General features: G+C 42.8%; 1 protein-coding gene across 4 annotated transcripts in view; it reads right to left on the bottom strand.

Moving 5' to 3' along the window:
• The window catches only part of evi5a (ecotropic viral integration site 5a), a 292,185-nt gene extending 283,181 nt beyond the window's left edge, over positions 1-9,004 (bottom strand). For 2 of the 4 annotated variants that reach the window (XM_063064647.1, XM_063064648.1), the window contains exon 1: positions 3,360-9,004. The gene's annotated coding sequence lies outside the window, so the exon portion shown is untranslated. The remainder of the gene's footprint in view (positions 1-3,359) is intronic. The other 2 variants (XM_063064649.1, XM_063064650.1) reach the window with 2 other exon arrangements.
• Between the last annotated feature and the right edge of the window lie 3,434 nt (positions 9,005-12,438).

Here is a 12,438-nt window from a genome sequence, read left to right as displayed (position 1 = left end):
CCTGGCCACATCAAGAACACTAGCCGTAATTATAACACAAGGAAGGAAATGGGAAAGGTAATAGTATTACGACCAATCACACTGAAAATTCATGTTTATACATTGAAAATCAAAGTGGAAAGTAAATAGACATGCTTTAATAATATGTAACAACTTTAATTCATATCCTTTTTAATAGGAAAATATTTGATTTTCTATACAAGACAAATAATAACAACCCTTTCCAGCTTACATACCAAATAAAAAGATCAACTATAATGTTCATTGGCTGCCCACCTCAAAACACACAGAATAATAATCAAGCAAATCTCAGTCAGCCACCGAAGCTCAAATATTCAAGTATCAGACTCAGTATCTCAGCTTTTCAAAATCATTGACTCCAGCCAGTTGTTCCAAATTATTATGTTCAATCAACATGTTTGTCACTATAAAATTAACAATTGTGTGATTGACATTAAACTCTTCCTTTCTTAATGGGAAAAGAGCAAATTGGAACAATTGATTTCTCTTTATCATTAAATCCAAAAATTTTAGTCGGATAACTTTATTCTCTTCTGGTTGCTATCAGAGTACAAGAGCCTGAAAGCACACACTCAACAATTCAGGAACAGCTTCTTCACCTCAAGGATGTGTGCTTAACCCACTGTTCCAGTCTCTCTCTATAGCCATGACTGTGTTGCTAGGCACAGCACAAATGCCACCTATAAATCACTGATGATACAACCACTGTTGGGAGATTTTCAGATGGTAACAAGAGGGTGTACAGGAGTGAGATACATCAGCAGGTTGAGTGGTGCCACAGCAACGATTTTGCACTCATGTCAGTAAGACTAAAGAACTGACTGTGGTCTTCAGAAAGGGTAAGATGAGGAAACACACACACCAGTCCTCAGATGGATCAGAAGTGGAAGAGTGTGCAATTTCATGTTCCTGGGTGTCAATATCTCAGAGGATCTAACCTGGACCCAGCATAGCAATGCAGCCAACAGCAGCTATATTTCATCAGGAGTTGGAGGAAATTTGGTATGTCAACTGAAACACTCCGAAGCTTCTATAGATATACTGTGGACAGCATTCTAACTGGTCGCATCACCATGTGGTACGGGGGGGCGGGGGATGAAGGGCTACTAGATTAGATTATGAGGACACTTAGTCCTCATCTATTGTCATTTAGAAATGCATGCATTAAGAAATGATACAATGTTCCTCCAGAGTGATATCACAAAAAAAACAGGACAAACCAAAGACTAACACTGACAAGACCACATAATTATAATATATAGTTACAGCAGTGCAAAGCAATACCATAATTTGATAAACAGCAGACCATGGGCACGGTAAAAAAAAAAGTCTCAAAGTTCCGATGGACTCCCGATAGTCCTGATAGTAGGCAGCAGAAGGGAGAAACTCTCCCTGCCATAAACCTCCAGGCGCCGACAACTGCCGATGCATTGGAAGCACCCGACTACAGCCAACTCTGAGTCCATCGAAAACTTTGAGCCTCCGACCAGCCCCTCTGATACAGCCTCCCAAGCACCATCCTCTGCCGAGCGTTTCGACCCTGCCCCGGCTGCCGAGCAACAAGCCTCAGGGCCTTCTCCTCCGGAGATTTTGGATTACACAGCAGCAGCGGCAGTGAAGAAGGCATTTCAGAAGTTTCTCCAGTCAACACTATCATGGGCACTAGCCTCCATAGTATCCAGGACATCTTAAAGGAGTGGTGCCTCAAAAAGGCGGCATATATCATGAAGGACTCCCATCACCCATGTCATGCCTTGTTCTCATTGCTACCACCAGGAAGGAGGAACAGAAGTGTGAAGTCACACACACAATGATTCAGGAACAGCTTCTTCCCCCCGCCATCTGATTTCTGAATGGACATTGAAATCATGAACACTACCAAATTATTTTTTATTTCCATTTTTGTACTACTTATTTAATTTAACTATTTAATGTACATACAATTAATGTCATTCATGTTTTTCCTAATATGTTCCAAACTACTGCTGATACATAACAAATATCACAACATATACCAGTGGTATTAAATTTAATTCTGATTTATATTTCACTAATTGTCAAGTCAGTGTCAGTGAGTTCCCCAACATTTTTCTGCTTATACTGACCACTTTTCATTTCAGAAAAATCAGGCACCTCGAATCACAATGTGAGTTCTATAATTGACCTCAGTGTCCTAAACAGGTAAGGTTTCAAGGAACTGAGAGCACAGGAATGGGCTGAAAGTTCCTTGTACAGTAGTGTTTACAGAAACTCATTGTCCAACTGGGCACATTGTAAAAGAATTACTGTACTAAATTACTGACAGCACAAAGAGAACGGTTTGAAAATATCAGTCTAAGAATTGTTTAGTAATGGTTTAGTGCTGCAAAAACATTCAAACAAGTGATAGGCGAAGGGGTGCACAGGATGGTAGGAGGAAATAACATCACCACCAATTCCAAATTAGACTAACGTTTAGTAGTGAGAGACGAAATGGCATTACACCAAATCACTCCCTTATTCTGCACCAGTTTATTACACTAAATACATCAATCTACAGCTGCTTAAAAATAAGTCCGACATATGCAGAAGAACCTGCTACAACACTGAAACAAACCACAAAACCAAGACGAGTATAAAACTGCACACACCACAAAATTTCACTTCAGTTGCTATACTGATGTGGTATTTAATACAATGTCAAGCAGGCAACAAAACGCTGAATTTCGTTTCAACATACCAACTACAAACCAATATACTGAAATATTCAGGGGCAAAGGAAGTTTTATTAAACGATCGTTTTAAATGAGTAGCAACACACATACACTAGTTTAAATCGCCCCCTGGATTGCACTCGGGGGGAAAAAAGCGCTGAAGAAAACGATCAAGTATAAATGACGATTTTTCACATTTCCAGGCTCAGCTTGCGAGCAAGCTGGCACAGAAGCAAGTGGGGCTGTTTAGAAATCAGGCCTGGCTGTACTACGCAGGGCACAGCAGGGACTCAAATATAAACAAATCACCCAGTACAACACTGGCCCTGCGCACCCTCACGTCCCCCAAATGCTCCCCAGGGAAAGACAGCGGCCGCCCTCCGGGTACAGAGTTAGAGCCAGTCTCGGGCCTACGGTCGACTGACTCCTTCGCCTGTCCGAGTTTTGGAAAGCCCGCTGGCCAGCAGCCCGGACTGCCGAAGCGCCAGGAGACAGCTCCCACACTTGAGTTGGGGATAGAAGGGCCGGGACTCGAGAGCGGACGCTGGCTGGCTGGCTGGCTGGCTGGCTGGCTGGCAGGCCGGCCCACGGGGCCCCCAACCGCCCGCCCCCCCGCTGGTTAATGATTAAACGGCCGGCCCTTACCTTGGAAGGATTGCACCCGCCACCTCTCTCGCCGTCCTTTCAAAGATTAACTTCCCATGGGCGCCGGCGAGGTGAACGGCCCACGGTTCAAGTGCGCCCTGAGGCCGGACTGCGCTCCCCGCGTACCTCCGCTTGCTCAGCCGCCCGGGATAACCCCCCCGCCCGTTGCCAAACTCGGCGGCCAGCCGGGTCGGGTGGGCGGGGCTTGGTCAGGTGACGTCACGGGACACGCCCCTCCCCTCCCGTGTGCTGGGGTCTCGCACTCGTGGAGGTGCTGCCTGCGTGGACGGCGGCGATGCCGGGCTGGTGGAGCAGGGTACGGGCGAGGAAGTGAGCAGTCCCGAGCGAGGCGGTGCAGAGTGGAGGACAGCTGCCGCTCCGTAGCTAGCGCAGCAAGTGGCAGTAAACACCGCAGTCTGGAGCAGGTGCGGTGACGTCCCGAGTTAGTGAGCGAGTGCGGAACGTAGTGCAATCCTGAGTCGGTGCAGTGTAAGGAGAAAACAGTTGCCAGTTTTAAGGCAGTGCATCAGGTGCAGGACATACTGCAATCCGGAAAAGGCGCAGCACAGTTAAGGGGCAAAACAGACGTCAGATGCAGAATATATTGCAGTCTTCTGCCCGGGCAGTGCAGCAAGACAAGAATACACCGAGGATCTGAGTCTAGGCAACGCAGTAAGGGGCCGAACGTATCGTGGGCAAGGCAATAAGGAGCCAGACAAAATACTGTCCTGATCCCAGACATTGCAACAAAAGGCTGAATCAACTCTTTCTTGATTTGGGGCAATGCAGGAAGGAGGATCGGAACACGCTGCAAACGTGAACTGCTGCAGACAATAGATCAAATGTGACATAGAAACTTGCTACAGTATTTGGCATCTTATTCCAACTCTGCCGTTCAAAAAGACCATGAATGATTTTTTTTTACCTCGGTGCCATTTTCCCGAACTAACCCCTTACATTTCCCTAGTTTCAAAATGTCTTTTGATCTCAGGCACTGAAATCCTACAGCTCAAAGACTCACGGTCCACTTGGTGGAAAAACTTTTTATGTTGTACGTTGAATGATCAACGCCATATTTTGAGGCCGTGAGCCTTCATTTCAAACGGCCCAGCTCAAGGAAACACCATTGCTGCATTTACTCTGTGACATCCCACAAGAATTTTGCACATTTCAACCAGTTCCCCTTCCTGTTTACCCTGTACACCTCAGACTTAACACGAGTCATGTCATCTGCAGAAATTCCCTGACGACTCAGCAATAGTTGGGGAGAACGGAAGGATGAATACAGGGCCCTGGTTGAGGGCTTTGTCAAATGGTGCTAACTGAACATCAGTAAGACAAAGGAGATGATGATGGACTTTACGGAGACTAAGCCTGTACTGCTCCCTGTTACGTTTGATGGTGAGAATGTGGATGTGGATGTACCACAAGTACCTTGTGAGTGCATCCAGATGACAGACTTGAGTGGAGCACCAACACAGAGGCTGTGGACAAGAAGGGCTAGAGTTGCCTGAAGTCATTTGGAGTATGCAGGCCTCTCTTCCACATGTCCTACCAGTCTGTTGTCACTAGTACAATCTTCTATGCAGTGGTGTACTGGGGCAATAGCATTGACATGGGTGATGCCAGCAGGCTCAATAAACTGATTAGAAAGTCTGGCTATGTTATAGAAGTCAATCTGGACACACTGGAGGCTGTGGTAGAACAAAGGTCCCTACAGAATATCCTGGCAATTCTGGACAATGCTTCTCACCCTCTGCATGCCACCTTGGCTGAACAGAGGATCACTTTTAGTAATAGACTAAGACAACTGTGCTGCTCCAAAAAGTGCTATATGAGGTTATTCTTACCTTGAGCCATTAGGCTGTATAATGGGTCAAGCTATAGCTGGGGAAGTGATGACCCCCCCCCATCTATCTATGAAGAAGGCTTTCTTTGTCATGCCAGGCATTAGGGAAGTTGACAGGTTATGATGCAATTGTACAAGACATTGGTGAGGGCCCACGGAGTATTGTGTTCAGTTTCACCTTGTTACAGGAAGGATTCTGAATGGCTTTTGTCTAAGCATTTTGTATTTATTCATTTATTTGTTGAGATACAGGGCAAAGTAGGCTCTTCTGGCCCTTCGAACCATGCAAACCCAGATTTAACCCTCGCCTGATCACAGGACAATTTTACAATGACCAATTAACCTACCTTCCCTTCTGGACTGTGGGAGGAAACCGGAGCGCCCGGAGGAAATGAACGCGGCCACAGGGAGAATGTACAACCCCCTCACAGACAGTGTTGGGAGACTGGAACTCTTACTCAGTGTATGTATCGGCTTGAGCACTGCCCCATCCTGTACTCCTTCACATTTGCAGTAGTTGCCGCCCCTCACCGTACTAACTTTGATAAGATGCAGCACACGGGAAGAAATACAAGGAAATTAAAGAAAGCTGATTGTGTTTTTTTTGGAGGTCAGTCATCCAAGCCCAGGACATCACTGCAGGAGTTCGAAATCAAAGTAAATTTATTTTCAAAGTACATACATGTCACCATATACTGCCTTAAGATTCATTTTCTTAGAGGCATTTACAGGAAAATTTTAAAAAATAGAATTTATGAAAAACTATGCATAAAGACTGAAAAATAGCCAATGTACAAATGAAGACACATAGCATAAATTTTAAAAATACTGAGAATATTAATTGGAGATTTCTAGAAATTGAGTGTGTAGGTTATGCAATCGGTTCAGAGTTGAGGTGAGTGAAGTTATTCATGCTGATTCAGGAGTGTGACGGTTGTAGAGTAAGAACTGTTCCTGAACCTGGCGGTGTGGGACCTAAGGCTCCTGATCCTACCTGGTGGTAGTAGTGAGATAGAACATGGTGGGGATCCTTAACGATGGATGCTGCTTTCTTGTGCAGCACTTCTTGTCAATGTGCTCAAGGGAGGGGAGAGCATTACCTTTGATGGACAGTGCTGCTTTTTTATAGCACTTCATAAATGTCTGTAACCAACAAGTCCTATGCCTCACTCTTCTGAAAAACCTTTGGATCACAAAATCACCAGGATTCAATTGTATATATTCAATCTAATCTCATTTCCGAGCACTTGGCCCATATCCCTGAAACTCTTGTCGTCTATATACCTGCCCATTGACCTCTTAAAGGTATCCAACATTCCCGACTCAACCACTTCCTCTGGGAGCTGGTTCAACACATCTACCACCCTCTGTGTAATAAAGTTCTTATTATGACTTTCACCTACTGTAAAACCTTAAAAGCACGTCCTCTAGTTTTCAATTCATGAATCCTATAAAAAAGACTGCTCTTCCTATTCCTCCCCTTCATTTTACATACAGTGAGGTGCCCCCCCCGAAAATCTTTAATAGACCAGTGTAAAGACTTCCACAACATATTGTACTAGAAGATTTATATATTATGTTGTTATCTTAGTCTCCTTCAATTTTTCTGCATTTTCTTTCTTGTTACTGATCGGTGGGTAGTGATATGTTACTTTTTTGGGTGAGAGAGGGGTTGGGTGCTTGATGTTATTTTCGCTGTTTTTTTGTGTGCTGAGGAGCTTCAGGGTGAGGGGGTTTGATGTTTCAGCTGCCGTGTCCAGGTGGGCGATCTCTTAGTTTTTGTGTGAGGGAGAGGTTGGGGGGTTTGGGTTTGCGAGTTTTGTTTCTTTTTCTTTATCGTGCGGGTGGGGACTACCATTGCTTTTCTGTATTTTATGGCTACCTGGAGAAAATGAATCTCAAGAGTTATATTCTGCGTACATACTTTAATAATAAAAAGAACACTTGAACCTTTGAATATGAAATGGTGCTCACCTCAACTCTGAAAAGATTCCACAAGCTATGGACTCATTTTCAAGGACTCAACAGGTCAGGTTTTCAGTATGATTAATGTGTTTGTTTGTTTGTTTATTATATTTGCACAAATTGTCTTCTTTTGCACATTGGTTGTCAATCTTTGTGTGTAATTTTTCAATGATTTCCTAGTTCTACTGTGCATGCCGACAAGAAAATGAATCTCAGGGTTGTATATGGTGATATTCGTACTTCGATGATAACATTTACTTTCAACGTTATATAGTGACATCTACATACTTTGATAATAAATTTTACTTTTAACTTTGGATGTGGTAATATTGTAAGAATCCAGCAGCAAGCACTGTACTGCACTGTCCATAGGGGTTTGGAACTAAATCTCATTTATATGAGTAATCAAGATTCTGTTTCAACTCCTGTTCAATCCCTATTCACAGTGGTATAACTTCAGAAATCTTTCTTCTGTGCACTGAGGGCACAAACTAGATACACCATTTGGCCACTTTATTAGGTACGCCTGCTAGTTAATGCAAATATCTAATCAGCCAATCATATGGCTGTAACTCAATTCTTAACAGCATGCAGACATGGCCAAGGGGTTCAGCTGTTGTTCAAAGGTGAAGAAATGTGATCTAAGTAACTTTGACTGCTGGTGCCAGATGGGGTGGTTTGAGTAACTCAGAAACTGCTGTAAGTTTCATCCACAACAGTCTCTGGAGTTTATGGGGAGTGGTGCCGAATGAAAAACATCCAGTGAGCAGCAGATCCATGGGTAAAAACACCTTGTTAATGAGGGGGGTCAGAGGAGAATGGCCAGACTGGTTCAAGCTGACAAGAAGGTGACAGTAACTCAGATAACAACAGTGGTGTGCAGAAGAGCATCTGTGAATGCACAACACATTGACCCTTGAAGTGGATGGGCTACAGCAGCAGAAGACACACTGGGTTCCATTCCTGTACTTGATAACGTTGCTACTGAGTGTATCTTCAAAAACCTCTCTACATCTTTACCCCTGCTTTGTTTAATATGACCTTTAATGCAAAACTTTGACTATTTTGTTTATTTCTTCTAATATCTTCTGAAATAGAGAGTTTCCCACAGCTGCATGTGTCATTTTATCATATTAAAAATTAATTTTTAAAAAGGTGAACACAGTGGCGGTGAGCACTCGGTATAAGCACTTCTTACACATGCACTCATGCACACGCACACACACACTGCCTTATCATTGGGCTGAGTGTAGGCACTTCAATGTCTTTCCCCAGTAAGTTCTCACAATGGGTTCTGAACCAAGTTGATGCGCTCGGGTTGGCTTTGTGGTGCCTTTCCCGCCATACACAGCGGAGTATTCTATTCCTTTAATAATAGTGATATGTAAAGGTTCAAAGGTTCATTTATTATCAAAGTATACAACTCTGAAGTTCTTCTTCTCCAGATAGGCATGAAACCAAGAGGGAAAAGAACAGCAGCATTATCATAAACCCCCAAATCCCTCCTCCCCACACAAAAACAGAACAGGCACATCAATCCCCAAATACCGTCCCCTGCACACAAAAAAAGTGAGAAAGATGAGGAGAAAGACACAGAATATAAAACACAATAAGTCTGAGAAAAGTATATATAGTCCAAGTCCATATTCAAAATGCAGAAAACATGGGTAACATTCTCTGGGCACAGTGGCAGGCCTTTCCCTCTCCGTAGTAGAGCAATCCCAACACGGATCAAAAGGCATTTTTTCCACTGCGACAGCAGAGTGATCACACCAGCGATCGAAACACAGGCAGCCGGCGCTCACCTTTTACATTCAGCTGGATGTTTCAATCTTCCTTGTTGCTTTAATCAGCGAAATGTATATATTTTGTCTGTATACTGTATTTAATGTAGACACATCTGCTTATTTTGTAATATGATTATAGAGAATCAGAATCAGGTTTATTATCACCGGCATGTGATGTGAAATTTGTTAACTTAGCGGCAGTTCAATGCAATACATAATCTAGCAGAGAAAAAATAATAATAAATAAAATAATAATAAAAATAAACAAGTAAATCAATTTCATATATTGAATAGATTAAAAAATGTGCAAACACTGAAATACTGTATATTAAAAAAAAGTGAGGTAGTGTCAAAAGATTCAATGTCCATTTAGGAATCGGATAGCAGAGGGGAAGAAGATGTTCCTGAATCGCTGAGTGTGTGCCTTCAGCCTTCTGTACATCCTACCTGATAGTAACAGTGAGAAAAGGGCATGCCTTGGGTGCTGGAGATCCTTAATAATGGACGCTGCTTTTCTGAGACACTTCTCCCTAAAGATGTCCTGGGTACTTTGTAGGCTAGTACCCAAGATGGAACTGACTAGATTTACAACCTTCTGCAGCTTCTTTGGTCCTGTGCAGTAGCCCCTCCATACCAGACAGTGATGCAGTCTGTCAAAATGCTCTCCATGGTACAACTATAGAAGTTTTTCAGTGTATTTGTTGACATGCCAAATCTCTTCAAACTCCTAATAATGTATAACAGCTGTCTTACCTTCTTTATAACTACATCGATACGTTGGGACCAGGTTAGATCCTCAGAGATCTTGACACCGAGGAACTTGAATTTGCTCACATTCTCCACTTCTGATCCCTCAATGAGGATTGGTATGTGTCCTTCGTCTTACCCTTCCTGAAGTCCACAATCAGCTCTTTCATTTTACTGACGCTGAGTGCCAGGTTGTTTCTGCGGTACCACTCCACTAGTTGGCATATCTCACTCCTGTACGCCCTCTCGTCACCACCTGAGATTCTACCAACAATGGTTGCATCATCAGCAAATTTGTAGATGGTATTTGAGCTATGCCTAGCCACACAGTCATGTGTATATAGAGAGTAGAGCAGTGGGCTAAGCACACACCCCTGAGGTGCGCCAGTGTTGATCGTTACATCGTGGAGTTCATCATATTCTAATTCATGTGTAGCCTGAAGTTAATTTTGTTAGTAATTAAAGATGGTATGTCCGAAAGCCTAAAAAAAGGAGCTCATCCCCCTCAGTAGGGGGAGAGAGATAGGGGCTGCAGGAGAAAAATAAGCACGGAGCTATTGTGTTTTCTGGTAAGTATCTTTCATAAATATTGGCAGTTTTCTTTTCATTATTTTTGCTAATTTCTGAAAGTTTGATTTTTGACACACCTAAAAAACACTCTTGCGCTAAAGTGCTAAGTGACTCCGGCTATTTTCCTTTGGTCATAACCCATGTGTCTAACAAACACAGATGCCGTAGAAAGTGGGGAACTAATAAGGAGATGACGGATGAATGTTGTTGCGTTCTTTATATTTATACATACCATGGGTTACTAATAAAGAATCATGTTCTGGAAGAAATAGAACTTTTATTTACAGCAACAGTCAAACCACGTTTTTATAGTACCATGTTCTCGATCATTCTATCATTTCTGCGCATGCTCAGAGCTCTTTCCAATCACGTTCTGACACGTGATATCACCACATCTTCCTTTCCTTAAAAAGAAAAACAATTAACAACATTGACCAGAGCAAATGCATAATTTAACATGTTTCTATCAGTCTCTCTGGGGGTTTACGGACATGAGTGGACCTTCTAAGTGGTTCACACAGTTCTTGTGTTTCGTTGTTATTTCCATGTTTTGTCTGGTCTGCATCAGTTAACTGAAGCTCTGAAGTTGGCTCTTTCTTAAGGTCTTTACGATTTCTTCTTAACCTGCACCTTCTTCTGTTTGGACCATGTATGATCTGGGTTGTACCTCTTCAAGTGCTGTAGCTTTCTGTGTCCACGTGTTCATTTTGTCTTGTATCCTCACCTCATCTCCTTGGTGCAGTTCAGGTAATGAACGAGAACTTTTGTCAAAGTATGTTTTCTGCTTTGCTTTGTGTTCATCTTTCCATCTTTTCACTTGTTCGCCTTCCTCTGTTCTCAGAAGGCTCTCATCTATTGGCAGATTGGATCTCAAACAACATCCCATCAAAGGGCTGAGAAGGTGAAAATCCACATTTAAGTGGAGTACTATGATAGGCTAACAAAGCTTTATAAAAATCACCTCCACTACCCTTTGCTTCGTGCATCAGTTTCTTGATAATTCCTACCGACTTCTCAACTAATCCATTGGACTGAGGGAAAAATGGACTAGATATTGTATGAACAAAGACCCATTCACGAGCAAAATGTCTCATGCATTCACCATTGAATTATGGACCATTGTCTGTGAAAACTTCATCAGGTACACCATGTCTGGAAAAAAACTGACTTCATGCATGTAATTACATTCTCTGCAGTTGTTCTGCTCAGACCACACACTTCGGGAAATAATGAGTAGTGATCTGTTATTAATAGATAATCTTTGTTGTCAGTTACAAAAAGATCAACACCTACCTTCTGATAAGGGTCTCTGAGGACGAGGATGTGGATGCAGTGGCTCCTTAGGGTTGCTAGGTTGGTATTTAAAGCATATTTGACAAGAAGGCACCAATCCTGCAATTTCTTGATTCATCCTGGGCCAATACATCACTTCCCGTGCCCTTCCCTTACATTTTTCAATACCTAGGTGGCCTTCGTGAATTTTCCCAAGCATTTCTTTTCACAGAGTTTTAGGATTTACAATTCTGCTACCTTTGTACAATATCCCATCCACAACAGAGAGTTCTGATCTGTGGTTCCAATATTCTTGTACTTCTGAGGTACAGTCATGCCTATTATCTGGCCATTCATCCATCACGACTTGTATTACCTGACTGAGAATTTTGTCCTTCTCTGTCTCAAGATGCAGCAGTTTCAACTTCTCAGCAGAAACAGGTACAGTCTCTCTGATCATATCGACAAATGCCTGAATATCAACAGCATCCCTGTGACTGTCTTTTGTTGTTGGATCCACAGCTCTGGAAAGTGTGTCAGCCATGTACATGAATTTGTCAGGTGTGTATGACACATTCAATGCATATCTTTGCAATTTGAATACCATTTGCTGAATTCGCAAAGGACAATTGCTTAAAGGTTTGCAAAACAATGCAGTCAGAGGCTTATGATCAGTTTCAACATCAATAGCTTGCCCTGACACAAACTGATGAAATCTCTCACAAGCAAACATAAGTACCGATACCGACCCAGTACCAATCTCTGAAGCACACCACTAGTCATAGACCTCCAGTAGCAAATCTCTCCTACCTGTCTTAGCTTCTGTCACGAATCCAATACGCCGGTGGTGCATGCAGCCTGTTACAGCCGTTCTGACCAGTTTTCTTAC

The sequence above is a fragment of the Mobula hypostoma genome, chromosome 12 (assembly GCF_963921235.1).
Source record: "Mobula hypostoma chromosome 12, sMobHyp1.1, whole genome shotgun sequence".
NCBI classification, from domain to species: domain Eukaryota; kingdom Metazoa; phylum Chordata; class Chondrichthyes; order Myliobatiformes; family Myliobatidae; genus Mobula; species Mobula hypostoma.
The sequence above is the reverse complement of the archived record's forward strand: the minus strand, read 5'-3'. Positions and strand labels throughout refer to the sequence as shown.